Consider the following 27,698-nt stretch of genomic DNA (forward strand, 5'->3'; position numbering starts at 1 on the left):
GCTCGCAAACTATACAGTCTAAGGGGGTGCTTGTGGTTACGTTCTAACAGTAATCAAAACAGTGCAGTCGTGGATGTGCCCAGTGTCTCTCCCGGGTGCGGCGTGCAAGCCCCCGCTGGCCAGCGGACGTCCAGTGTCTCTTGTTCCATGCCGTGGCAGCTGCACGCCCAGGTATCAGTCAAGGGCGTGCGAGGGTGCCAGGGGGGGTGCAAGTCCCCTCCCAGCCAGGTCAAGTCGCAGCAGGCTGGCAGTAGATCGCAGCGGGGTACACCCTTGTTTCTGCAAAGTAGGTGTATGAGTCGCATATGGATAAGTAGAAAAAGTACTTACAGTGGCCAATTCCGTACTTCAGCTCCCCAGGGCAGCGACAGAGTGAGCGTCGGAAGGCCCAGGACAGCCCTAGGGTTAGGCGGATTATAAATTTATCCTCTTTAAAGAATAAGGATACATAAAGAAAACTGTGCATGCACAATATATGACTCAGTCTGCACTTTTCTTGAGAAACCTTGGGAAACAGGTATTAAAATGGTAGAATTGGCACAGGGACTTCGAAAACTATTTAATTGCTATTGATGGAAAAGGATTTGGTGTGGAAAGAAAAAAAAGCTTTGATAATTGCACTGTTAGGGACTGCTGGTTCGGATGTCTTTGTTAATCTACCTGAAGTAGATCCTACTTTTATTTATTATTTATTGTGTTTTATTTATTAGCATGTGCAAAAAATTCACATAAACGTCCGACTGGATCATGGCTTTCTCTTACAATGTAGCATTGTACAATATAATTTCAATACAGAGCTTTTGGTGGCAAACCATATCAGTTACTATACAATTCAGGTATTTATATTAGTGTAATATAGTGGTCTGCGCCCAACCCACTCCATTGACCAACTCACCGGCAAATCCTCTCACAGCATGCATTCATTTGTTGCAGAGTGTCATCTGGTGTTCTGCCTATTGTGTTCTAATATTCTACTATCTAGTCTCCTGCATTATGTTCTGCTTCCTCAATCAATGCTCTTTAACTGTTGCTATCTTGCTTTTGTCCTCTCTCCGCATTATTCATGGTATACTGATTACTGACCAACAATCGTTGGGGCAACTTTGCGGTGGAAGTGGATCCTACTCATCAACAGCGTTTGCATTGTGATGAGTATATTGGAGCAGTACAAAGAATGGAGAAACAGTATACTGAAGAACACAGAGTTGTGGTGGAAAGATACACATTTTTCATAGGAAGACAAAGAGACAATGGGAGCATTGAAGAATATATTGCAGCTTTGTGTAGTTTGGCATCCTCACGCATTTGGAGATATTATTGACACCTACATTAGAGATTAATTTGTTCAACACTGTCACTGAAAGAAAATACAAGAAGGGCTACTAACAGAAAAAAATCCCACTCTATCTGAAGGTATTGATATCGCTAAGGGAACATAAAAAGGTCTATGGTATCTGCTAATGTTTTGGCATCTGAGAACACACACACATCTACAGTGTAAACCATTGGTGATAAAAAATGTACAATGAAAAAAGTTTCCATGGGCATGTTTGCTGTTCATGAGAAATTTGGAAATAGTAAATGTAATAGGAATAAACAAATGTTGTGTTACAGATGTGGTATCAGATCACATCTGGGTAACAACTCAGTGTGTCTGTTTTAGGGCAAAAATGTCTCAAGTATATAAAAAAAAAATTCTTCTATGGTCTGTCAAAGCAATAAGACCACCAGTAGTGTTGAAGGGAATTCAGTTGAGTAATTTGACGAAGACATATGTGCAAATATAGTTCTTAAAGTTGAAACTGGCACAAGTATGTTCAAGCGACCTTTGGGTGTAGTACACATTGGTGATATGCAACTTAACATTATGGCATATTCTGGCTAAGAAATTACCATTGTTAGCTGATGATGGAATTTATAAATTGTGGAAAAATGTATCATTATTTAAAATGGATGTTAACCCAAAGGCTTTTGGGGAGTTTGATATCAATGTGTTGGGGTACTTTGAAGAGATCCTTGAGTTTAAAGCTCACTCAGTAAAAACAAAAAGCATTTGTTATGCAATAGATCTCGCATTTGCGGGAGTTTCAGCTATTAGCATTGTAAATGCAAATGCCTTTCAATTATGTTTTAAAAACCAAAACATAAATAATAGGCATTGTCATTTACAATGCCCGTAGCTCAAACTGGTGCAAATGTGAGACCTATTTCATTGCAAACACTTGTTCCTTATGCAGCATGCTACTCCGGAGCCAAATATTAGTAGTTATTCCAATTTGTATTTATTTCTTTATTTTTATGTTTTATCTTGTGCATTAATCATGTCAGGTTTATGCTTATGATTTGATGTCTGTTTAGAAAAGTTTGGAGTAATGGTAAAATGATTTGAATTGATTTGAAAGGGGGAGTTTGGAGGAGACAGAGGGAGGAGCAAATATTCGAATAATTTTGTAGGCGTATGTATGTGTGTTGCTGTGCACTCAACAAATGACTTAGCAGCCACCTTATAGGAATTTGTTTTTCTAGGCGTGCTACACAGCAGCCGCGGTGCTGTACAGCCTGGCTAAAAATCATTGTCAAATCCTATAGGTCTTCTAGGCGACACTGGTTGGCTTTGTCAATGTATGTTTTGTGCCGTGGCTAGCTGAGATCTGTGATGCATAGCATGCATTTCTTTTTGAGTTACACACCACAAAGTGTGCACATTCCTAAAATAAAGCATTCAGTATTTATGATTTTAACACTGCTTGCTGCATGCTATGTGAAGCACTTCACAATAGTATGCAATCAGTCAGTATACATTGGAAATGAATACGAAAGTTTGAACAAACGGCGTGGTCTGAAACTGGAAAAGACGATGTCAAATACTTAAGAACTTTTATTCGCCCTCAGGGCTCTGTACTTTTTGATGAAATGAAAGCATTTGTCAGTGATTCTTGAAGCAACATAGGGAGGTTCCGTTCTTATCGCTGTAATGCATTCCTTCCAGATAGGAATGTTTGAGAGGCTATGAGCTCTTTAAAACCGGCCACATTGAGGCGGGGGTAGACTTGCTGCTGGTGACTGCCTCAACCTGTGTTGTGGACAAAGCGCAGGAGGTCACCAGAGGCGAGACAAGCTGCCGGGCAAGCAGGTGGGAAATGAATACTCTCTTCTGATGTTATTCAGGTGAGCTTCCTGGCACCAGAGGGTGACGTGTCTGTCCACAGTGCCTGAGTCTGCCCGACTAGCCTGAGTGCAAAACGAGTGCTGCCACAAAGATCTTGATGGGGCTCAGCATAAACCTTGGGGATCGGCCTCTTTCAGGATGCAGTCCACAAGGGTGAAAAGGGCTCTTAGTGCATCTGTAATGAAGCCCTGACTTGCCACAATGTCTGAGCTTCGCCATAATATACTATATGGGCTAGACAGAGCATTGGCTCCATGCTAGGCATGTCGCCATTTTTCTAACCCTGGGCGTAGTTCGCGAAGTAGCACTTCGCGAAGCTACGCAAAGTGCACTTCGCACTACGCGAGCTACGCGTAGCACTTCGCGAACTGCGTAGTACCTTGTTCGCACAGTGCGGACAAGCAACCGGCACTGTGCAATCATTGAAAATGGCATCTTGCACAGTGCGAGCTGTAGTTTTCTGCTGCTCGAGTAGATTTTTACTCGAGCTGCAGCTTTCTCAACGCGAACTGGTAGTTTCTCATCGCGAGCGGTCACGATCATACGCGACCACTCGCAATGAGAAACCTGACCTCCTCGCGTTGGGAATCTCGCCGGGAGGTTTATTTTCCATGCTAGCAATCGCCAACTTGATGTTGCTGATTGCGAACAAGGAAAAAGTCTCGCCGGGATGTCATTTTGCTTGCTCGCGGTCGCCAACTTGACGTTGAGGACCGCGAGCAAGCAAAAAATTACCGCGGCACTACGCAACACTACGCTATGCGTGTTCGCACTGTGCTACATGCAATTCGCATAGTGCGAAGTAGCGCGAACTTCGCAAACTACGCGAGCGTAGCGTAGTGCTTTGCCCAGGCTTACATTTTTCCCAGAAAGCGCTACAAAGGTGGTGTTATCAGCGTTGAGACTGAGAGAAAGGCAGCAATGTGAAAACAAGCACTGGTGTACAGGAGGGGGCACCACACTGTGTGTATAATGCGCATCACTTTGGTACTCACTTAGTGTAAGTACAGAGCTGCCGACATGTGGTGTATGTGCAAAGCTGCCAACTTTGAGTCTCGGGAACAGGGTTCGAGTCTTGGTGTGGCTTTCGCGTGTGTACCGAAGAAATGTCAATGGGAACTAATAAAAAAAAAACAATAGCATGCAGAGTACAAATAATAACATAAATATAAAATGCGGATTGCAAAAACAATATAAAATGAGGATGTTTACAAAGAAACCACAACATTGAAGAACGAGCAGCAGCAGGATATAAAAGAAGTAGTCCCTCAGTGTTATGAAACCGTAGTTGGCCAGTGCTCCTGAATGAAAAACAGAAGTGAGGTATTGGGAGTACCAACCAATAAGGAGTCATCGAAGAAGACCTGGGTAGGAGAGAACCAATGGTAAGCAGCAGATGGAATTTCCCCTCAGTAGAGCGATACAGCAGGTCTTGCACACAAAGCATGTGCGCTGATTCTCAACCTAAAAATGTATGTAGCTGTACAAAGTAGGAACATTGTAGGGTGGCAAGACTTAGGAAACTGGTATTCTTGCTTAGACCCGGTTCCGATGAGCCCATTCTTCCAGGAGAAGTGCCAGTTTTAACTGTTGAGGAAAATTGTTGAACTATGGACATTGAAAAGTGGATGAAAAACATAATGACGTTTTTTCTTCTCATATTAGCTGTGTCAAAAGGTTGGAACATCATATAAAGAGTAATGCCATTCCAACTACGCAATAATAGTATTATTGTGCCAACCAAATCTTTCGAGTGGGTTTCTACTATTGTAATTGCAAGAAAACCCCAGGAGAAATCCTTTTATGTGCCGATTTAAGGTCTTTAATTAAGAATGTTGCAGTAAATTGCCACACATTGCCAAAAATTCATTAAATGCTAGCTGCCATTAATGGGCCATCATATTTTACTCTAAATGACCTCAAATCGGCCTACACTCAGGTCAAATTGTCTAACGATTCAAAATAGTTTACCACTTTCGTGACACCTTTTTAGAGCTTTCAGATACTTGTATTTACCTTTTTGACAAGCATATGCTGCTAGTGTTTTCCAGAAACTGATGGACATATTTTTGGAGAGGTGTCTGGAGTACAAACGTTCCAGTATGACATAAGTATATATGCTAAAACTGTGTAGGAACAAAATAGAATTTTAGATCAAGTCTTAGGGATTTTGCAGAATGGAGCAACAACTGTTGGAAGGAAAAGTTAATGAGATTGACAATGCAAAATATTGTCAAATATTTTTGAGAAACCTGTCCTTACTCTTTGCCATGCAATATCAAAACTCACATTGCTTTCTCCTGTTTGAAGAGTTAGGGGGTCATTTATAGTTTGTTGGTCGGAGTACTCTTCCCCTAGCATTGTGGACTATCAACATGTTTCCACTACACAAAGGCATGCAAAACTGATTTGCATGGATTTGTAAACCACAAATAACATTTTGTGCTGTGGCTACATCACAAAATGTGGGGCATCCGTGATGCAAACAAAATTGTAATTCTGCCCCCTGCTTTCGATTGATTGATTGATTGAGGTACTTATAGAGCGCAGCTATCACCCTACGGGCATCTTGGCACTTGCATTGGGAACCCGTCCTGGTTTTTCCCTGTAAGATAACCCGTACTGGGCATCCCCAAGGTGAAAGCCAGGCATCCCGCCGCGGGGGGCCGTTGTGGAGATTAAGCAGGCTTGTTGCCCAGAGCTGCATAGTGTGAACTCGTGCTTAGAGTGGGCACCGAAGCGAGAATTATCGAGTCCGTGGACAATTGGGTTCTGGACCCTGCCGCGTCGGGAATCGAACCCAGGTCCCGGGTCTGATCTCTGCTTCAGGGTATGCCTCCTCTAACCAGTGAGCTACACTTCTCCACCATTTGAGTCTAGTGATTTCTAGGCATAAACTCAGATGAAAGAAAACTACCCCATGAATGTTCTGATGTTGCCATGAGCGAGCCATTAAACTATTCACATTCTTATGTGCATTATAAATAATGCCAATATTGAGACAATATTGGGGTCAACATTGTAGTCTGCTTAACCCTTATAAGTCTGACGTTTTTTGTATAGGGAACACCTTAAAATGAAAATGCATTAAGATACTCCTAAATATTAAAGGCAAGTAGAATAAAGCACAGTGAAGTAAACTGCAGGGATCACAAATGTGTTCAAGTAACAAAGCTGGGATTTCAATCCTAATTTCCCTGGGTGCAACATCTGCAATTGAACCCATAAAATATATGTCTTTCTCTCTTTACTTCAATACCTAATAGCCTATTCTCCAAATGATTTTTGAGTGCATAGAGCCGTACTCAGAAATGCTGTTCACAAACATGCAGGCAGACATCTCTACCTTTACCTACCTATCTCTTATTTGTGGAGTTCTCTGCCACAAGAATGGCATACTCATTACGTGGTGGTATACATTTCTTATGTAAATGTGATGGCGGCTAAGGAGAGTGTAACTAACTCACACATGAACTGCAACAATACCTAGGAACCAGTGCCACAAACTTTGGGGCATATCAACAACAACCGGCGATAATTATCGCTCAGCGCTCTTAGCGTGAGGATAATTATCGCCGGCTAGCATGAATTTTTATCGCTGAGATAGCGTGCTATTAGCAACGCTTATCTCAATAGCGATAAAAATCTACACGCTAACAGGCTAACGTGTGATTATCGCTGGAAACCCAGCGATAATCACTCGTTACCTTGTTGATAGGGACAGGCAAACTTAGCCATGATATCCTCCTTCCATAGGATATCATGGCTAAGTCTGAAAATTAGCAGACGTAAAAAAGCAGCGTTATCCGCGGTTAGCGCTGCTTTTTTTGTCTCTAACAGGGTTAGCGACATTCTTGATAATAGGAGAAATGTCGCTTAGCGACATTTCTCCTATTATTTTACTCTGGAACGCCCCCTTTGCATCTCATTAGAGATGCAAGGGGAAGCGTAGAGTAAAAGGGTGCTAACATGCAAATTTGCGTGTTAGCACCCTGTTGTTGATAGGGCGCTAGTTTAATCTCTGCTTTTTTGTCTTTTAAAGCCAAAAAAGCAGAGATAAATCCCTTGTTGATATGCCCCATAGTCATTCATAAACGTGCCCCATTACAATATGCAACCCTGAGATTAACTTCAATTTCATGAATGTATGGGATGGCCACAACATTCTCAAGGGCACCACAGTATAATAGATGTCATGTCATGGTTGCAGATGATGCTATGAGGGGCCCTGTCTCCTCATCTTCTCAACCTTTTCTGACATCATACACCCACATAGCTGCCACTGGAGTACAGTAGGACTTACACATTAGCGAGCCATCTTTAAATGCACTTTTGCCATCGTAAATTTTCACTTCAGGGGTGTATTATATGTACGACGTCCTTTCACTGTTTTTCCATTTAATGGAGAATGCATCGCCCCAAGGGCAGCCATGAACACACACTGCCTGGGTCAGCGAATTCAAATAAATACAGATCGGCTGCTTCAAAGCCGCTCCCTGGTTCACAGTGTAGGTGGCGTCCTAACTGCTCTTTCAAGAGGAAAGAGTGATCCCTTTGTAGGCGGGTGCAGTGAACGATACAGATTTTCAAATAACAACAGGCTCTAACATGATGGGCATTTCTGGCACTGCTATGAGCTGTGCATCTGTTTTATGCACCTACAGAGCTTAAACCAGATATTTGTCTGAGTTAGTGCTTTATTTAGCACAGCTCAAAAAAAGGAAGAGCCAAACCTTGACCCTATTTCCGAGCAGTACTATCTAAAAATAAATCACTAACTCAAAGAAATACTGGGTTAAATTAATTAACTATACACTCTGGAGGTGCATAAAACAGATGTGTGGCTCTGAGCTGTGCCAGAAATTCCCATTTGGTTACAGCCTGTGCGTTCATTGAAAAGCTGCTTTTGGAAATGGCTCTATAGTTTAAAAAATAGGGTGGTGTAAATCATTTGCTAGTGGATCTACGCAACAAGTCAATTAACAAGTTTCCCAGTGCTGCCATTGTACACATTCTAGCACATGTGTATTTTTTCGGTTTTTATAATATATGAGGAACCCAGCACCATGGGGGAACTGAGTTATGAGCTTCTTCAACTAAAGGGAAGGAAACATGAATACCATTGTTAATTAAACCCTTGGTCTTTAAGGTGATATTGTCAACACATCATTTTTTTTTTTAAAGAACCAGCTAGAGAGCAGACTAGACCCACAAGCCCATCTGTGATGCTTCCCCGAACAGACATCAGATTGATTGCAATGTTTCAAGGTACAACAGCCGGCCATGGATCTGAAGGTAAAAGTCGAAGGAGAAACTACACTGTGAAAAAGTGTCCCATCCTGTCTTGGACAAAAGGTTGCATGTCAGAATATTGTAGTTAGAAATATTGAGTGACTTAGATATTATTTCCTAAATATCATTTATAAAAATATTGTTCGTTTGGGTGCAGGATGATTGAAATGCAGATACCTCTTAACCTCCCTGTTCGAACTGGGGGTCTCTAGTTGGCAATGGTAGACACCTTTGTCCAAATAAGGACCCTTGCTTCTAGTCAGGGAAAGGGGGATACACTCTTGAATAACCCCTGCTCATCCCCTTGGCAACTTGGCATGAGCAGACAGGCTTATCTCAGAGGCAGCGTGTAAAGCATGTGTGCACACATACAGTAATACAGTGAAAACACTACAAATGGACACCACACCAGTTTAGAAAAATAAGTAATCTTTACTAGACTTAACACAAGACCAAACGATAAAAATCCACAATACTGTAATAAAAATATGACTTTAAAATGGTAGAATAAGCTTAGTTCAATGTAGACGGTAAAAGCGACACTTTACTCTCAAAGTACCTTGGATGCGTCACGCAAAACAAACAAAAGGGTCACAATGAAGGCGATGGGTCGGTTCCTTGCTTCGGGGAGGTAATGCGTCGTTTCCTTACTGCAGCGTAGGGGAGGTAATGCGTCGGTTCCTTCCCAGAGAGGAGGTGATGCATCGGTTTCTTACTGTGATCCGGTGCGATGCGACAAGATGGCGCCTCGATGCGATGCGGCGATCTGGTGCGATGCGACAAAATGGCGTCTTTGATGCGATGCAACAACGTGGATGCGATGCGTGCATGCCTGACAGGCGTGATGCGAAATCAATAATCTTTGGACTCGCGACAGGCCCTGCGACACGTTTCTCCGGTGATGCGTCAGCGACCTCTGCGGCAGAAGTACGCTTTTCCAGTGATGCGACACACTTCGTCGGCGATGCGACGGCGAAAGGCTGCGGCGGTGGCATGCTTCTTCGGCGATGCAACGGCAACTGCTGAGGCGGCGACACGCTTCTCCTCTTCGCGTCGCGCTCCCAGCGACACGCAGTCTCTCAGAGGGCCCAAACAACAGCAGGCGCCTCACTGCAGGTCAGAATTCCCAGCAAGGAAATTCAGGGGGAGCTGGTGGTGAAGTCTTTGTGTCCCTGAGACTTCAGACAGGAGGCAAACTCAGTTCAAGCCCTTGGAGATCTTCCTCAAGATGACAAAGCAAACAGCAAAGTCCTTTTCTCCTTTCCGTGGCAACAAGTAACAACCGCGGGCCAACCCCAGACAGCAAACAGCACAGGGGCAGTAATTCTCCTTCAGCTGCTCCGGTTTCTTCTCCTTGGCAAAGTTTCCTCTTGATTTCCCAGAAGTGATCTAAAGTTCTGGGCCCCCCTTTTTATACACACAAATCCGTTGTCTCTGAAGGCAGAGAGTGTCTGTATCTAGTCCAAACCAGTTCTGGGTGCATTCTGCCAGTGCACAAATTCTTCCTTTGTCAGCGTGGGCCAGGGTCACCAGGCGCATCACAGGAGGTAGAGCCAGCATTGTGTAAGGCAGGCACAGCCCTATTCAGGCCCAGTTGCTACTCCTCCCACCACTCCCAATGCAGATAGGTCTATTCAGCCTAGTGCTGACTCACCCTGTCTCCTGGAGCCACCCCAGCCCCTGTCACTCACAAACCAGATATGCAACACACAACCTAGCAGAGGCAGGCTGGATGGCTAGGCAAGAAAATGCCTACTTTCTAAAAGGGGTATTTTCAAACACAGAATGTTAAAAACAACTTCACTAAAATATGTATTTTATCATTTTGAGTTCAGGCATACTAAATTTGTTTCTCAACCATGTTCCCTGGGTCAGTTAGGATTATAAGATGTTATAATCAAACTGCCTATTCTGGCCTATGGGAACAGGAAGCCTTGCAATAGTGAAAAACAAAATTGGCTGTAATTCACTATCAGGACATGCGACACATATCAGGGCATGTCCTACCTTTCACATACAATGCACCCTGCCCTAGGGCCTACCTTAGGGATGGCTAAAATGTGGAAAAGGGAAGGTTTAGGGACTGGTAAGCGGGTACACTTACCAAGACAACATGGCAGTCCCAGACTGCACACAGGCTCTGCAATGGCAAGCGTGAGCCATATTTTACAAGCTGCTTCTGTGGGTGGCACAATCAGTGCTGTAAGCCCACCAGCAGCATTTGATTTACAAGCCCTGGGCACACATGGTGCACTGTAGTGTAGCAGAGTAGGATCTTCTTCATATGGTTACCCCCACTTTTTGCTGATTTAACACAGTTTTTCGACTTTAGTCTGGCTGGAGCCCTGCTATTCAGCACCCCAGCCCAGCTGCTTCCTCTCTAAATTGATGTACTTTAGGTACACCACAGATTGGATTCTGGGGTGCCCCTATAAGTCCCTAGTATATGGTATACTATGTACCCAGGGCATAAGTACCCCAGAGGCCTACCAGGGGCTGAAGCATGTATTATGCCACCCCTGGAACCCCTCCAAAATGACACCACAAGTCTGCTACTGCAGCCTGGGTAAGGTGGTGCATGCACTCCTTACAGAGATATAGGTTCACTATATCTCACCTATCAATGCACATAGAAACCTATCAGTCACCCCTATGTCAGCGTGGGCCAGGGTCATCAGGCGCATCACAGGAGGTAGAGCCAGCATTGTGTAAGGCAGGCACAGCCCTATTCAGGCCCAGGTGCTACTCCTCCCACCACTCCCAATGCAGATAGGTCTATTCAGCCTAGTGCTGACTCACCCTGTCTCCTGGAGCCACCCCAGCCCTTGTCACTCACAAACCAGATATGCAACACACAACCTAGCAGAGGCAGGCTGGATGGCTAGGCAAGAAAATGCCTACTTTCTAAAAGTGGTATTTTCAAACACAGAATGTTAAAAACAACTTCACTAAAATATGTATTTTATCATTCTGAGTTCAGGCATACTAAATTTGTTTCTCAACCATGTTCCCTGGGTCAGTTAGGATTATAAGATGTTATAATCAAACTGCCTATTCTGGCCTTTGGGAACAGGAAGCCTTGCAATAGTGAAAAACAAAATTGGCTGTAATTCACTATCAGGACATGCCACACATATCAGGGCATGTCCTACCTTTCACATACAATGCACCCTGCCCTAGGGCCTACATTAGGGATGGCTAAAATGTGGAAAAGGGAAGGTTTAGGGACTGGTAAGTGGGTGCACTTACCAAGACAACATGGCAGTCCCAGACTGCACACAGGCTCTGCAATGGCAGGCGTGAGCCATATTTTACAAGCTGCTTCTGTGGGTGGCACAATCAGTGCTGTAAGCCCACCAGCAGCATTTGATTTACAAGGCCTGGGCACACATGGTGCACTGTAGTGTAGCAGAGTAGGATCTTCTTCATATGGTTACCCCCACTTTTTGCTGATTTAACACAGTTTTTCGACTTTAGTTTGTCTGGAGCCCTGCTATTCAGCACCCGAGCCTAGCTGCTTCCTCTCTAAATTGATGTACTTTAGGTACACCACAGATTGGATTCTGGGGTGCCCCTATAAGTCCCTAGTATATGGTATACTATGTACCCAGGGCATAGGTACCCCAGAGGCCTACCAGGGGCTGAAGCATGTATTATGCCACCCCTGGAACCCCTCCAAAATGACACCACAAGTCTGCTACTGCAGCCTGGGTAAGGTGGTGCATGCACTCCTTACAGAGATATAGGTTCACTATATCTCACCTATCACTGCACATAGAAACCTATCAGTCACCCCTATGACAGGCCTTATCAATCCTGAAGGCAGGGTGCTTGGTTTTGTGTGAGAGGGTGCCCATGCATGAGCAGAGCCCCTCTGCAGCCTTCGGAATCTCTTCTCCAGGGATGGCTGTGATGCAGCCTGACCATAGACTCTTAAGTGCATTATAACCAAATGGTAAATGCTAACTTTGGACTGGCTGCACGGAAACATGTTGTGTTTGGTGTCAAACACCTTGGAATCATACCCCCACACCAGTAACTGGTGTGGGAGTATGATCCCACCCTTCTAGAGGGAGAATCAAGTGCAGTTGGCCAGTCACGTTTTTCATTTGACACTAACTCTACAACATCGAATGCCCCATCGAAAATTTCTATTTTTGCTGTTTGGTTTAAAAGACATTTTTAAGTCCCCCTTGGACGTTCATTTGGCCGGGGCTCATATCTATTTTTTTGTTTATGTCGATTGGATTTGTGGTTGTATTTTTCCGTCTGGTAAATGGACACTATCCAACCGAAAGATCTGCAATTAGATTAATTGATGGAACTTTGGCACCCCACTCCTCATCACACATCATGAAGAGAGACCAGACTTTTGTTAATATTACTTAATATTACTGCCTGGCCTGTGTTAGATGGGATTGTATGGGATGCTGTAAAATTTCAAAATCATGGTTCCACAGAGGTGATTAATGTCCCCAATGCACTTCGTGTTTCTATGGGGGATGTTGTGAAACAAAACATACGCTCTGATGATTGGAATGTCCAAGCCGTCAAGGCTCTTTTTTCTGATTTGAAATATTATGCTGCTTTTGATGCTGAAGATTTGTATTTAGACACAGCAAATTATGGAGAATTTTTTAATACCAACACTATGGCAATCATTTTCTGCATAAAGCAAATACATTTAGAAATATCGTTAATTATACGCAATGGGAACATTGTCCAGCACCGGTTGAAGGCAGCTCCAAAACTCTAGTGAAAAAATGTACATATTTTTCTGATTTGAGTGTATCTAAGCCTGAAGCCTTTTATTTTAAAATGGCTGCTGAATCAGCTTCCAAAGTTAGACTGACCCACACTAAATTACTGTATTCAAAGTCCTTTATGGGTGAATTAGCTGTAGGGGGCTATGAGCTGTGGAAAGATACCATTGATCTTAAATCTGTTTTGGGTTCTAAAGCATGGCAGGTACAAGGCACAGAAGCACTGCATCGTGCATGCCTTATACCTAACCACCTGTTGTTTTTGAATTCTACTATTTTTCAGACCACCTCTTTTGGGTTGGCTACTGCTAAAAACATGAATTCCCCTTCTATTCCTGATCTGGGTGCTTATCCAACATGGGATAATCACACAGATCTGTCTCTTGATGAATTGCAGTTATTCATTACTAATACATCCTTTAATGTTTCTATCCTGGATCCTCAAGGATGGTTAATATGGCAGAAAAGTTCAGATTCCTGTCAGCATCATTTTCTTGGTCTGCGCCCCGGTTATACACAGGTTAGGGTGGATCCCCAATTTGAATCTTCCCATTCGGTCACTACCTATTCCGTAAGTAAATTATGTCAAAACTGGCTGCAACACTCCTCTGTTGCATCTGTTAAACTTCATTTGTCCAAATTAAATGACAATGTAGATTTGAATGATTTTGTTAAGAGCCCTGTGGGTGGCAGGTCTAAAAGATGGGTGTATGCTATTTACAACGAAGTTTGGAAATTATCTCAAATTGAAGCTGCTTCTAGATTAAGAGCTATTGTTCAAGAAAATTTGGAAAAAGTGCTTGCTGTCATTGATAATAGCATTAACACTCTTTCTTCCAGAATTTACACATTAGATAATATTGTTTCATCTGTTGTGGATATTGTACCGGATGATATGTCTGTTTTATACCATGGTCGAAATCAATTGCGTTCTATAATGCAGTTTTCATGGACTTTACAAACATTGAAGGCTGGGAAAGTTCCCTGGGACTATATGAACACGTCATCTTTATTCCTGCCATTTAATCTGACTGATAAACAACAGTTCACGTCCATGAAAGATGCGACATATTCACTATTGCATATTGAAAAGTTGGAACCTTTACCATTTTCTGTAGCCAAATCAAACTCAGCTGTGTGGCTTATCCATGGGTTAATCACACTACCATTTCCATTGTTCAAGTTCAGTTCATGTATGAAACACTAGGCGTTAGGCGGATACGAACCATTGGGTACCGCTTTCCTACATGAGGTTTGGTCACCCCCATTTTCATACAGGTGCCTGAAAGATGGTAAAGAGGTTTATTTAAAAGGAGAGGAATGCACTTCCACAACTGATCACTCAGTAGTTTGTAGGAACATCCAATTGCATGGTGCTTGTAATGTTTACGCGCCAAATTTAGCTTGCATTTTGAAGGGAATCCCTGTGCCAACACCAACTTTTACGTTGTTTAGCTAATGGCAGCTATTTGCTTTTAAATAATGAGGCATGCTGCGGGATGTTAGTAGGGATTCCGTACATTGTAACTGTCTCACAACGAGTAGTCTGTTGTAAGAATGTCCTTTTCCCACCCCCGCATGGGAGACTGGATGTATCCATCTGGCCTTCCATACCAACCTTGAAAGCAGAGTTCAACAAGATGAGCATAATAAGGGCTCTATTGTCTCAAAAACAAGTCGCCCTGACTTCCTCCCGTGAAACATTTGTCCTTCACGTAGCAAACACCCGCACCAAGGTGCATGCGCTTTTAAATACTGATCTCCCACTTCATTTCGGTGCTCTAATTCACACTATATTCAATGCCTCGTCAACAACTGGCTTGGTGCATTTTTTTAAAGTTGTGGGCTCTGGCCTTGTTACCTCGTTCCAAACAATATGTGGTGTGATAGCGGCATTTTTTCATTCTATTTTTTCCAGCATCTTCATCGGGCTTCCGTTAATTCTCGCCTTGACTGCTGGTGTACTGCTGTTGATTTGTTTGCTCCACAATGGCTGCACGATCTGTGTCACACGACAGCCTGCCCCGGCTGCTCCAACTGCGCAACCGGATGCTTGACTACTATGGAACATTACCACTGGCCTCTTTGAGCATAGCCTATGGATTATCCTTCTGGTTCTCATACTTTACTTGCGTGCAACCTGTTTTCAATTGCCTAGATTGTCCATTCGAATGGGCTTTGGATTTGTGCCTGTCGAACACTGCGTCTCCTGCCCCGGATTATGATCGACTAATGAGTCCCTTAGTGGCTCATGAGTTGGACTTTTCTGGTATGGGAATTAAGCCTGGGCGTAGTGGGGCTACGTGGAGCAGCACGTAGTGTGCCCAAATCTACGCACACTCGCGCGCTCCGCGTAGCCCCACTATGCGCCGCCTGCCTCCCGCCCACCCTCCTTTTAAAATAATATCATGCATGATAAAATAATTAAATGTAAAGACTTACCTGCAGCGCGGCATCTCCAGGGCTCCCTCTTCCTCGTTTCCAACTTCTTGTGACAAATGCGCATGCGCGGACGCCCGCGTATGCGCATTTCTTGCGAGAAATGCGCATGCGCGGGCGTCCACACATGCGCATTTGTCACAAGAAGTTGGAAACGAGGAAGAGGGAGCACCGGAGACGCCGCGCTGCAGGTAAGTCTTTACATTTAATTATTTTATCATGCATGATATTATTTTAAAAGGAGGGCGGGCGGGAGGAGGTTGGCGGGTGGCAGGCAGCTACGCTTCGCCCTGGCGTGTGCGTAGCACTGCCTGCTTCGCCTACTTCGAAAACTGCGAAGCAGGCAGCGCTACGTACACTACGTGGGCGAAGCGTAGTACAACGCCCAGGGTTAATCGGGATTATGGCCGGTGGAGTGGCGCACGGAATCCTGGGGAATTGGGATATATATGCTGCAGCCCATGACTTCCTGATGCGAAGTTATCTTGAAGAACACGCAAGTTGTCCTCTGATGGTGCTAGAGGCTCCGGTTGTCGAAGAACATGTATTTTCGTTTACTTTACATGACTGGGTGGATGACTCCTTTACTGAACATTACAATGACTTCCTCTTGGAGGCAGTTGCAACATATTGTGCCTACACGTTGATGGATTAAATTGGCAGTTGTCCATCTTCCGCACGTCCTAATCCAAATGTTTTAATTTTTTTACTCCACAATGGGCTGTATACCGCCCCTGAGAGATGTTTACATTTTTTAAGTTTTCCCAACACATTTTTCGAACTTTCACTACCAATTGTATTGATTGGCAATATATGGACTTGGTTCTGTCTCACTCGAACTTGAACTCTGCGTTCCTACATTACTTCCCTATTCTGTTTGTGGTCCGATCAAGGGAGGGTGTAGCGGAGACAGAGTTTTATGTGCACACATTGGTATGTTGGCATAAGCGCTTTAGAAGTTAAACGCCATCTAGCCACTTTGCTGCTTTTTGCATACAACACTACAGGTAGCTGTTATTACAAGTAGAACTGCTTGCTTACTTTTTCTTCACATGAGAACGGTCTGTTGTTCACATCCCTAGACGTACACCGCGACCTTAGTCTGAACACTGTGTGCAGAAGGTGTCAAGGTCAAATAACAATGTATGCTGTTGAATTCAGGTTGATAGGCCCACGCTCTAGACACAACAAGCCCACAGCTGCAAGTATATGAAACTCGGGTGCCTTTAACATTGCATTTGCATGCATGATTCAGGCACTTGGAGAAAACCTTTCCAGACACAGAGAGCAGAGCTGATCCTGTGATGTGATTCACCTAAGCTGATCTTTGAGGTATGGGGTTCCCCATTCAAACCTAGACACCTTCTATTAGTTTATAAACCTAGTTTACTAGCCAAGGGAGGGTGGTTCACAAGGTATTATAGGACCTATTTTCCACTATCATTTTTAATATGATATCTCCCTTAATTTTCTATGGAATTGTAACAATGCTGATGGTTTTATTTCTAATCATTTGTCTGCTTATGTTACCAAAGTACTGCACCTTAGAGCACGTAGTTAAAAATAAACATTTTAAACTTTGCTGTGTCTCTGATTACTCTTGTTGTGGACTGATATGAGAATAATAACGAAAAGGTGTTTCTGATTCCCACCATTCCTGAGAGTACTCTAAGTCACTAGTTCTGGGTTGTCTAATCATTGGTAGCTTCGAGGTGATACGGAGAATGAATGAGACACTGATGCTAGTCGGATAGGGGTTCGGGTTTCTGGGTACCGAGGTGAGTTTTTTAGTACACCACAATTCCCTGAGGTCCTGGTTTCCTGTGCATAGTTCTGTGCATGAGCAGAATCCCCGCAACAAGACATGACAGCACCGGTATACCGGTACCAACTTAAAAGAGCCCTGGCATAACAAAATGGATGCTGCAGCCAGAAACACGAGTCTGGCCTCCTGCTGCTGACTGAAACTCTGGCAGGGGAGTCCTGGACAATAGGTTTCCTGTCAAAGGGAGGTGTCATCACCTCCCAGACAGGCTTTAGTGTATTGAGGCTGGGTGGGTGCACTCTGAGAGTTCTTTGAAGTCCTGCACTGGGGGCACATTTGGTGTCCCTGTGCATAGTCCAGCTCAAACCGGTTCAGGGGCTACCAGCCCCTGTTCTGGTGCAAAACTGGACAAAGGAAATGGGTGTAGCCACCCCTCTTTCCAAACCCTCCCATAGGTGGGTCTCCTAAGTTAGTCCAATCCCTTCCTTGGGTATAAAGAAGGAACCTCTGTAATCAGAACTTTAGATATCCCTGGACGAAACTCTGAAACTGAATCTTAGAACTTTGACAATCTGTTCAATGCCAGATGACTGAAGAATTTCCCTTGGAGTACAGGAGTTACTCCCCTGCTTGGCAGGCACTAAAGACGCATCTGTCTGGTCTGCATCTCCAAAGCTCCCGCCAGATGCCGAAGACTTTGCAACACCAGAGGTGGATTTCCAGACTTCCCAGAAGCCAAACCAGGTCCTTAGCAAAGCTGAGACCCATAGCAGCGGGTACCGTGGAACCGGAACCCCTGGACACTGTGCACATTTGCAAGTGCATCAGCTTCTCGATGTTTCCTGAGGCTGTGCATTGGCTTACTTGTAGCACAGACCTCGAGCAAAGAATCCACCAAAGATTGTCAGCCTAGTCACCCCGAGTGACCCGTGGGCCGGCATTTTGTGATTTCTCTTGAGGTCCCTTCGCGATCCATGGTCCATCAACTGGTGGGTCCCTGTGAGGGTAACTCTGACTTTCTTTGGACTTCCCTGGTTGCTCCAGACATACCCTCACTCCTCCTTGCTGGGGGAGTCCCTCAGATCTTGCTGGTCCACAACGAAGCATCTTTCTCTTTTCTGTGTGGGTTGCTGTTGCCAAGGCTTGTTGTGTCCAATGTGGGCACCAATTCTGCAGCACTCGACATCCTTTATGGAACAGCTTGAATCCAGCTTCTGGTTGTCCTCAACACCTCCTGGTCCTCGTGGCTGAAGAGTCAAGCTTCACCTTCTTCACCTGAAACACCCGACATCGATGGGCATTCGTCTATCGTGCCCCTGGTCACTGGCAAGTGACCCAGACTATGTCCCCTTTGCTTTCAGGTTCTTCACATCTTCGATCCAGGCTTGGATCTCTTCGGACACTTCGAATCTTCCCGGCAGCACTTCTTCGCCAGCTCCCATTGAAAGCGACGAGACGACCCAACACCATTTGACATCTATGCACCCGGCTTCCCTGGGTGAGGTAAATCGAGTACTCCGGTGCTCCTGTGGGTGTTGACCCTAGAGCTGTCTAAGTCCAAAAGGGTTTGGTCCTAGTCCATCTCTAAGTGTCCCTTATCTTTAAAAATCTAACCGCGACTTTCCCCATAGAAGCTAATGGGAGCTCGCGGTTGTGTTCTCACACTGCACACAGCCCCCGTGGGTCCCCTGTGTCACTACCTTGGGTGGTTCCTTGGGGTCCCAGCGATTCTATAGGCTCTAGGCCTTGTGTCTAGGTAAGTCGTGGTTCTTATACCACTATTTTAGTATATGGTTTGGCTCGCCCCTAGGGCCTAACGTGTATTTGTGCTACTTTACTGTAATATTTGAAGTGTAACTTATGTGTTTTGACCTCTAGCCTCATAAAGAGACTAGTAGGGTGTGTTTAGTAATACATACATATATTTTATATATATACCTGGTGTGGTTTCCTTTCATTTAGCCATTCAAGAGATTTTAGACTGGTAAAACAAGCTGCTTTACATTCCTTCAAGACTTAGCCTGAAGGCTGCTCTCCATAGCTACCACTAGGATAGCTTTCAATAAAGGTTGTCTTGAACCTATCATCAATAAGGGGTTGTTTGGACTGGTGCAAGGTGCACACTATAACTAGTGGACAGCATATACCAGGCCAACTTCTCACATATAGTAGGGTCTGACAAGTAAATCAAATAACAATCATGGAATCACTAATCCATTACATCATTTTACAATAGAGAGCATATGCACTTTAGCACTGATCAGCAGTGAAAAAGTGCCCAGAGTCATAAAACCACCAACAACAGGTCAGGAAAAATACAGGAGGAAGGCAAAAAGTTCAGGGATGACCCTGCAAAAAGTGCCTAGTCCAAAACTCCCTATTTAAAGCGACTGATACATTATCTGAAAGAGAGCCAGCTTCTAGTGGAGAAGATCTTGCATATCCCGCTTGTCCTGACCTGCTTTCATACATCAATTTTTCGACATTGACCCATGTTTCCACAAATAAAATACCCATTCCTCAACTCCATAGTTCCATTCCATAAAGTCTCTACTAGCTGATGCTGCAGAGTTACCAGAAATTACTGGTACAGATTATGATCTGGCATAGCTTTTTGAGTGGCTAAACGTATACATTACCTTTCAGTACATCCAAGGTGAATCAAATAAAGAAACGTTCCAGGTATGGGTAGTGCATCATCATTTTATGGCAAGAATGGAGAGTTCATATTATTATGCTTCTGGTGTCTTGCTTTATTTCAACAGCAACAGTGAAGAAGCAAACTGAAACCTACGATTACCATAAGGCTCAGCAAGGAGAAGCCAAAGGCAAAGGGAATACTTTAGTAGGACCAGAAAGGAATCAATCCACGCTTAGGGATATGTATAACACCTATCTTGATTGCCAACTTCCTCTTTTCTTGAGCGGACACTCTAGGGACTGTGAAATAATGGTAGAATGAGAAAAACAATACATTAGAAACAGCTAATAATGCAAAATGTCCTTGTGAAAAAGCTGTGAAATCATTCGTGGACATCTGATTTCTGCAGGATATAGATGACTTTCTTTAAAATTTCTTTTTTATTAAATAGACGTCAGTATTGTTATACAGCATTACAACAAGCAATGGTTGATAATGCATACATGTCATCATATTTCACACTTCTTTCGTATATTGAAATTTGTGAAGTAACCAACAGTTCTAGCAGGACCCAGAAACCGATATACCCCTAGTCTTCTACCCCCTCCCATCTTAGCCATTAGATATCTCTCAGGCGTCCCTGTACACTTCCCATTGGTGCCACACTTTGTCCCATTTCTTGGAGAAGCCTCTACTCTCATAAATTGTCTTATTGGCTGTGCAGCTCCAATCCATGTCCCTCTTCCATCGTGTCACTGTCGGTGGTTGAGTAGCCCCCCAGACCTCAGCAATGTTCCTCTTGGCCACCACTGCAGCCACTAGCAGCCAGATTGTTTGACACTTAGGCCATGCCTGTTTCCCAGATACACATAGAACATGCCACCTGGCTTCCGCAGGAACTGCCTGCCCAATAACCTCTGACATTACCCACGTGATATAGTTGACTTTTGAAGTTAAGAACAGATACTTTCTGAAGAATACATCCTATGCCCTTGAAGTAATCCAACAGTTCCTTATGAAGTGGTGGTTAATTGGTTTGATTGCACTAGAGAAAAAGGGAGGGACACAATTATAATGTACAAAAATGTACAAATGTACAAAACAAGGGTTGGCATAATATTGACATCAATTTCTCCAATAAAATTTAGATTTTCCTTCATTAATGACTTGGAAAAACTGTTTTTTATGGCAAGGCAAGAGACTTCATATTATGCTTGTTTACTTCCAAAGAAGCAGGAGTAGTCAGAGATTTGCAATAGAAAATACCATACGAATTATCATTAGACCAAGCTGCTGATCTGAGGATATCCTCCAAACGTGAAAATGCCCAGAAGGTCTTGGAACCCAAAGCCCCTCTCATTGAATGAGCTCCAAAACTGGAAGTGTCATATTATTCTTACTGCATTTGTAAACAAGCATGTGCAATGCAATCGGTCTCGCATTTGTTAATTTATTGTTTTTGGCATTGTAAATTATTTTGTTTCTTATTTATGTTTATTTTTTTTAAGTGGAGTGGATGTATGTTTGTTGTTGAATTATGTGCTTAGAATTCGAATCACATATGGAATTGTGTGGTGTGTAGTATATGTGTATTGTAAATGTGTGGTAAGTGATTAGATAGGGGTGAGAGGTGTATAGATTAGAAAGTAAGAATGAGAGGGATAGGTAGTTTGTGTATGAAGTGGTAAATGAACTGAAGACAACACATTATAAATAGTGTGCGAGCAAGAGAGATAGAAAGGGAGATAATGTTATAGATGCATAAAGAGGCTGTGGTTGTGTATGTAGAAGATAGTGAAAGATGAGGAGGAGAGTGTGAGTTTAGTTATTAGTTTAAAGTTATGGTATTGAAAGTGTGTGGAAATATATGAAGGGAACTAATAGTATAAATGCTGGATTTATTTGTGAAGAGCTTTAAGTGGGATGAAAAAACTGGGGGGGTCTCTCAAAGGGGCGTGGCCAATGTAATTAAGGGCATGGCTTAAAATACATGAGCTAAAAATCTGTGCTTAACGTAGTGTGCCACCCGACTTGTATTTTGCTGTTTCTGCCATTGCATCCAGATATATGACACAGCAAGTATCATACCTACAACAAGTCAGGACTATTGGCTTTGTCAAAGGTTGTTAGTTGCATAAGATTAATAAGCAGCAACTATGGCTTGTATATAGTATTGAAAAAGCTTCCACTTAAAGCCCTGGTGACACAACAACAATGTTGCTGCTCCTAAGTTTCAATAAGAGACGGAAAATCCAGAGAGAAAAATACTCTCTTTAAAGTATTTCCCTTCCCCTACAACGCTCACCTGGCATGACGTCATGCCATAACTTCTCAACTAGTGATAAGTGATCAGTGTGGGCACGCGCACATCGATGTGCATTCTGTGACTGCAGCCAAGAAAAAAATAGAAAGCCTGTGCTAGGGCACAAAACAGAGGCCAAAAGAGACCCGTTTCAAGGCGCCATTAAAAAAAACTGCAGGTGCTCAGCACTGGTGAGACCTGGCCCACTTAAAGCCCTGCGTATGTGAGAGAACAAGATAGTGGTGTGAGTATGAGAGAGAGAGAGAGAGAGAGAGAGAGTTGTGTGCAATGTATGAGTTACATGATTTTTTTTAAAGCAAAGAAACTAAGAAAATGAGAGGTGACAGCTTAACTGAGGCGGGAGCTGGCTAGAAACTGCAATGCATATCTCCCAGTGGAGGGTCAAGATTGCCTTGCATGCCTTAGGTTATCTGACAATGTATAGATTGCTTCCAGCTGCCACACCAATACCCCTGACTGAGTGTGCTGCAGGGGAGCGTTTATTGCAGCTTATAAACCTGGCAATTCCTGTTTAAACATACTGTGGGGTTTTAATTTGTTTACTTGCAGCAAGTCGAGTTTAGAGGCCCGTCTTTGAGATTCCCGTGCCTTATTTCTTTTTCTACCTAGATCAGCATCCCTGATAGAGGGACAGCTGCACGTGACATAAAAGACATTGATCAGATAGAGTAAATATTGCAGCTCTAACCTACCATGGATAGCTGTGAGAAATGCACAAGTACGCTTTCAAGGCTTTCTCAAGGCGAGTCGTGCAGTCATTTTCCTGCCCAGGAAAAATCAGAGATGCAGACTGCAGCAGAAGCGGAAACACCAAGGTATGTGCTTACTGAACATGAGGAGCGCTGGCCAGTGACTTCTCAGTGGCTTGGCCAGTAGCCCAAGCCATGAGAGAGAATGGTCAGTCTTCAGGCACTTGGCAAAAATGCGTGCTCTTCTCAAAGCAAACAAAGGTGATGATAGACGGACTGCTAAAACTTTTCAGACACTCACCCCAAGTCACATATCTGGGTTGAATCCATCATCGTTCTTTAGCTCACTTTGCCACCCCAGTTCAGACAGAGCCATATGCAAATCAGTCTTGACCCTGTGCCTCATGGGAACAGTCCAACCCGAACTGCCAAGCCAGGTCTTACCTGGACCGGAAACAAGCATCCTGGGACCTGTTTCAGGGTTACACCCCTCATCAGTCAGGCTAGCTTGAATCCAGTGGCAAAGTGAGCAAGGGACTCATGTCAAAGTCATGAAAACAGTCTTTCTTAAAACCTCAAAGAAATATACACCCTTGTGAACGCTAGAAAAACAAGTAGGCCACTGGTAACACAGAGAAAAAGGGCATACGCACCTCCAAGCAAGTAAAACGTGTATGATAACCACAAACAAGTGTATATACTGACCACAGCCAGTTTACACCATGACAACATATGAACCACAGTCAACTCCTAGATAAAGACACATTACGAACCATCCACTTAAGACTAGGCCGAGTATACTACATGTTTGTGCAGGAGCTGCTGTATTGGCCTTAGCGCTTTATAAATAACTATAATATGATGATGATCAACCAGTGCTAAATGCTCTGGCATGTAAAACATCATTCACTCACTAGACCATGTGACACTGACTCTAACGCACCATTACCGAAACACAGGAACAGCTGTTCACAGCAACATGAGTTATTAGGAGGCTGCATGTCCTGGCTACTCTACATCAGCCCAGGTCACTGTGATGAAGGCTGGCCCAAGAGTGGCAATAGAGTGACACCCTCTTGAGGCCTGATTACTTGTTTGGCAATGCAGCGCAGGGTCCGCTCCACCAACAAACCTGTAGTTGGGCCGCTTGCCAGATTATGAGTATTTCTCATGTCTGGCGGGTTTTATTTGACGTTCCTACACTTGCCCTGAAAATGGGCACTTCAATGGTAACGCCAAAAGCAGTTCCTACACGGCATGGACTGTAAAGTCCATGCAGTGTAGGAACTGGTGTGCATGCACACAGGGGGCACATGTTGTGCCTCCCTGCATGCTCCCCTTGGCGCAGCTGCACAAGAGGGCTGTTTCCTTTGCGTTATGGTTTTCATGGAGGAGGAACCGCCATGAAAACCGTGACGGAGACGAAACTCGTAATATGCTTAGACCACGGCGGTCCCTTCCACGCATATTGCAGCCTCCTGACCGCCACAACCACCAGGGAACAGTGGTTCCGTGGCAGCTGTGGTGGGGCAACTGCAGTCCAAACTTCCTGTAATAGAGGGGTCGTAATTAGGCCCTTAGTGTTTTTCACTGGTGAAAGCAAAGTATGCCTCCTGAGGCCACCACAGAGAAAGTCGCCATGCAGAATCTTTCTGCCCCTAGAAACAGCGCACAGGTCACACCTCGGTGCATCCATCAGATTTGGGATAGACGCTATTTAGGAAGGCTCACAGCTGCTGCTCGCCCTTTTTCCTCCTGCATGTGACACATGCCACAATAAGGTTAATCAACTTGAGACAGTTTCTCCCAACAAAAAACAGTGTGGTCTAATTTTCTGTTGCATGTAGAGAATCACTCATGATTGGGTTGCAATAATGAACGAGGCTTGGTGCAGGAAGGCTAAGAGGAGACCCAGAGAGGACCCGTGTACACATCTTCCTACCCCAAGGTACGCCTCTGAACTCACATTCCAGCTCTCCACTTAGAAAGAATTTGCACTCAATTGCAGGCACTTGTCACCAAGGGATCACAGGCTGGGCTGCATAAAATTGCAAAATAAATGCATAGAATCACTCATAATGGGAAGAAAAATAAACTGACATGGAGGGAGGGAATTTTATGATACAAATTTAGTAGGCGGTGGCAAGGCTGCACTGTGTTGTAGGAGCACTCTCTATTGGGATATGTTATGTTATCTGGAATTTGTAGAGTGTGTGGCTACTCTGAAGAGTGTCCTGGCGCTGAGAAAAGACCACCTTAACCTCTGACAGACAGTCGCCCCTAACCACAGAACCAGAAAAAAGCCTAAAGCTGGAAAAGCCACGTCTTCAGATTCCGCCTAAAGGTCAAAAGGTCCGGGATCTGATTCAGTGATTCATGAGCCATGAGCCCAAGACACTCAAAGCACCCAGAGGCAGTAGAATCATCACATACTGCCCTATAACAAAAAGTAGTGTGCGCCATAATGACTCTTGGAAGTGTACTGTATCTGCTGCGTAACTTCAAAACCAGGGCTTTGAGTGGGCTCGGTCCTGCGGGTGCTCAGCACTGAAAGTTTTTAAAAGCAGGTGCTGAGACGTGTCTCTATCGGGCTCTCCATTTTGCCCAAACTCAACTTTGCAGCAGTACCACTGCTTCAAGCCATTGACGTCACTTCAAAGAAACTCATTGTAGTTCTTTCACAGTTTCATCGTTTTAGAACCAAAGCATTTTCAATATGCTATACTATGAAGCCATGGTTGTTGCTTATTTATGTAAAGGAACTAACAACCATTTACAAAGCCAATAATACTGGCTTGCTGTAGGTCTAATGTTAATTTTTATATTATATATCTTGATGCAATGAGAGAAGCAGCAAATTACCGCTCATGCGGCACACTATGCTAAGCACATATTTTTAGCGTACTTTTTAAGACACACCCTAATTACAATTGTCCCCGCCCTTTTGAGAGACCCCATAGTTTTTTCATCCCACTTAAAGCCCTGTTCGGAACAATATAAAGGCTGGACATATTCATGTCCTTAGCTCAAAAGTCAATGAGAGCCATTGTCTCATTGACTGACTCTTGTGTGACACCAAAGTGTGTACACACGGAAAACATGGAAATGCCATCCACCTGCTTCCTATGAAATAATATGGGTGTGAAATGGATAAGGGAAAGGGAAGTTCATCGATGGGCAGCAGATGGAGTGGATGGTGAGAGATTATACTCCACAGAAGCAGGTAACAGAGATGGCATCTCAGAAAAGAAAGAACAGACAAAGCTGCTAGCTTTCTGTGATTTTTTTACTACGCCCCAAGATTAACAATGGGTTAAGTCAACTGGTGACAAGGATGGGGACCTGGGGGCATATCATCAACAACCGGCGATAATTATCGCTCAGTGCTCTTAGCGTGAGGATAATTATCTCCGGGTAATGTGGATTTTTATTGCTGAGATAGCGTGCTATTAGCAACGCTTATCTCCTCAGCGATAAAAATCATCACGCTAACTGCCTAACGCGAGATTATCGCTGGAAACCCAGCGATAATCTCATGTAGTGTGGCGTTAGCTTGCTGATAGGGACTCACAAACTTAGCCATGATATCCACCTTCTATAGGATGTCATGGCTAAGTCAGTCCTGAAGCAGGCGTAAGGAAAGTAGCGATAACAGGGTTATCGCTACATTTCCTGACGCTATGCTTCATAGTGTGGGGCTTGATGATAGGAGAAATGTCGCTTAGCGACATTTCTCCTGTCATGTTAGGTCAGGAACGCCCACTTTGCATCTCATTAGAGATGCAAAGCTGGGCGTTAGGAATCCTGACGCTAAAGCAAGGTTTCACGCGTTAGCGTTGCCTTGCTAATTAGGCGATACATTTATCGCCGCTTTTCGGCAGAAAACGGCCGCAAAAGTGGCGATAATTTTTTATCGCCAGCTTGTAAATATGCACCCTAGTGCCTTACCCTGCTGTTGTGTGCTGATAGTTTGATGTGTCTACCCGAGGTAGGTAGCAGCAGCAGCAGGGCAGACGCTCACTGGTTTCCATGTATGAAAGCAGAGATGCATACTGTTCTGTGGACAGTGTTACCTCGCCTGTGTAGTAATGACTTTAAGAGCTGAGTACTAAATAGGTATTAGATAAGTGCTGAGCACCGTAATCAATAGTGATGAGCAGAGTGTGCTATAGATAGGAAAGGAGAGTCGAAGGCGTTTATTATGGGGGGCAGTTGAGCCTGTTAAGGTAGTTGCTGACCAGAGTTCCTGGTATGTCCCGAAACATACATTATCTATTGAACCATAGTTGACACTTGTTTCCTATCTGCCTCGGGGACTGCCAGCTACTAATGGAACAGACTGCCTATCTGCAAAATGGCGGCATGTACATGTAACTGTCACGAAATACGTGCATACAAGAACCCGATGGGTGTGCATCACTGAGAGGAATTAGTTCCATTTGAGCAATTCCTACACTCCTCAAGTAAGAAGAACAACTTTGAAATGCGGCTAATGCCGGTCACCATGAGTATAGTTTAGATGTCATGGCTGTTCCTCGGTTACAATGCAGGAGACCTGCGTTAATTACAGGAGAGTGTCCCAACCCCCTGGGGGTGCGCTGAACCTCTTTTGGCTCC

The sequence above is a fragment of the Triturus cristatus genome, chromosome 9 (assembly GCF_964204655.1).
Source record: "Triturus cristatus chromosome 9, aTriCri1.1, whole genome shotgun sequence".
NCBI classification, from domain to species: domain Eukaryota; kingdom Metazoa; phylum Chordata; class Amphibia; order Caudata; family Salamandridae; genus Triturus; species Triturus cristatus.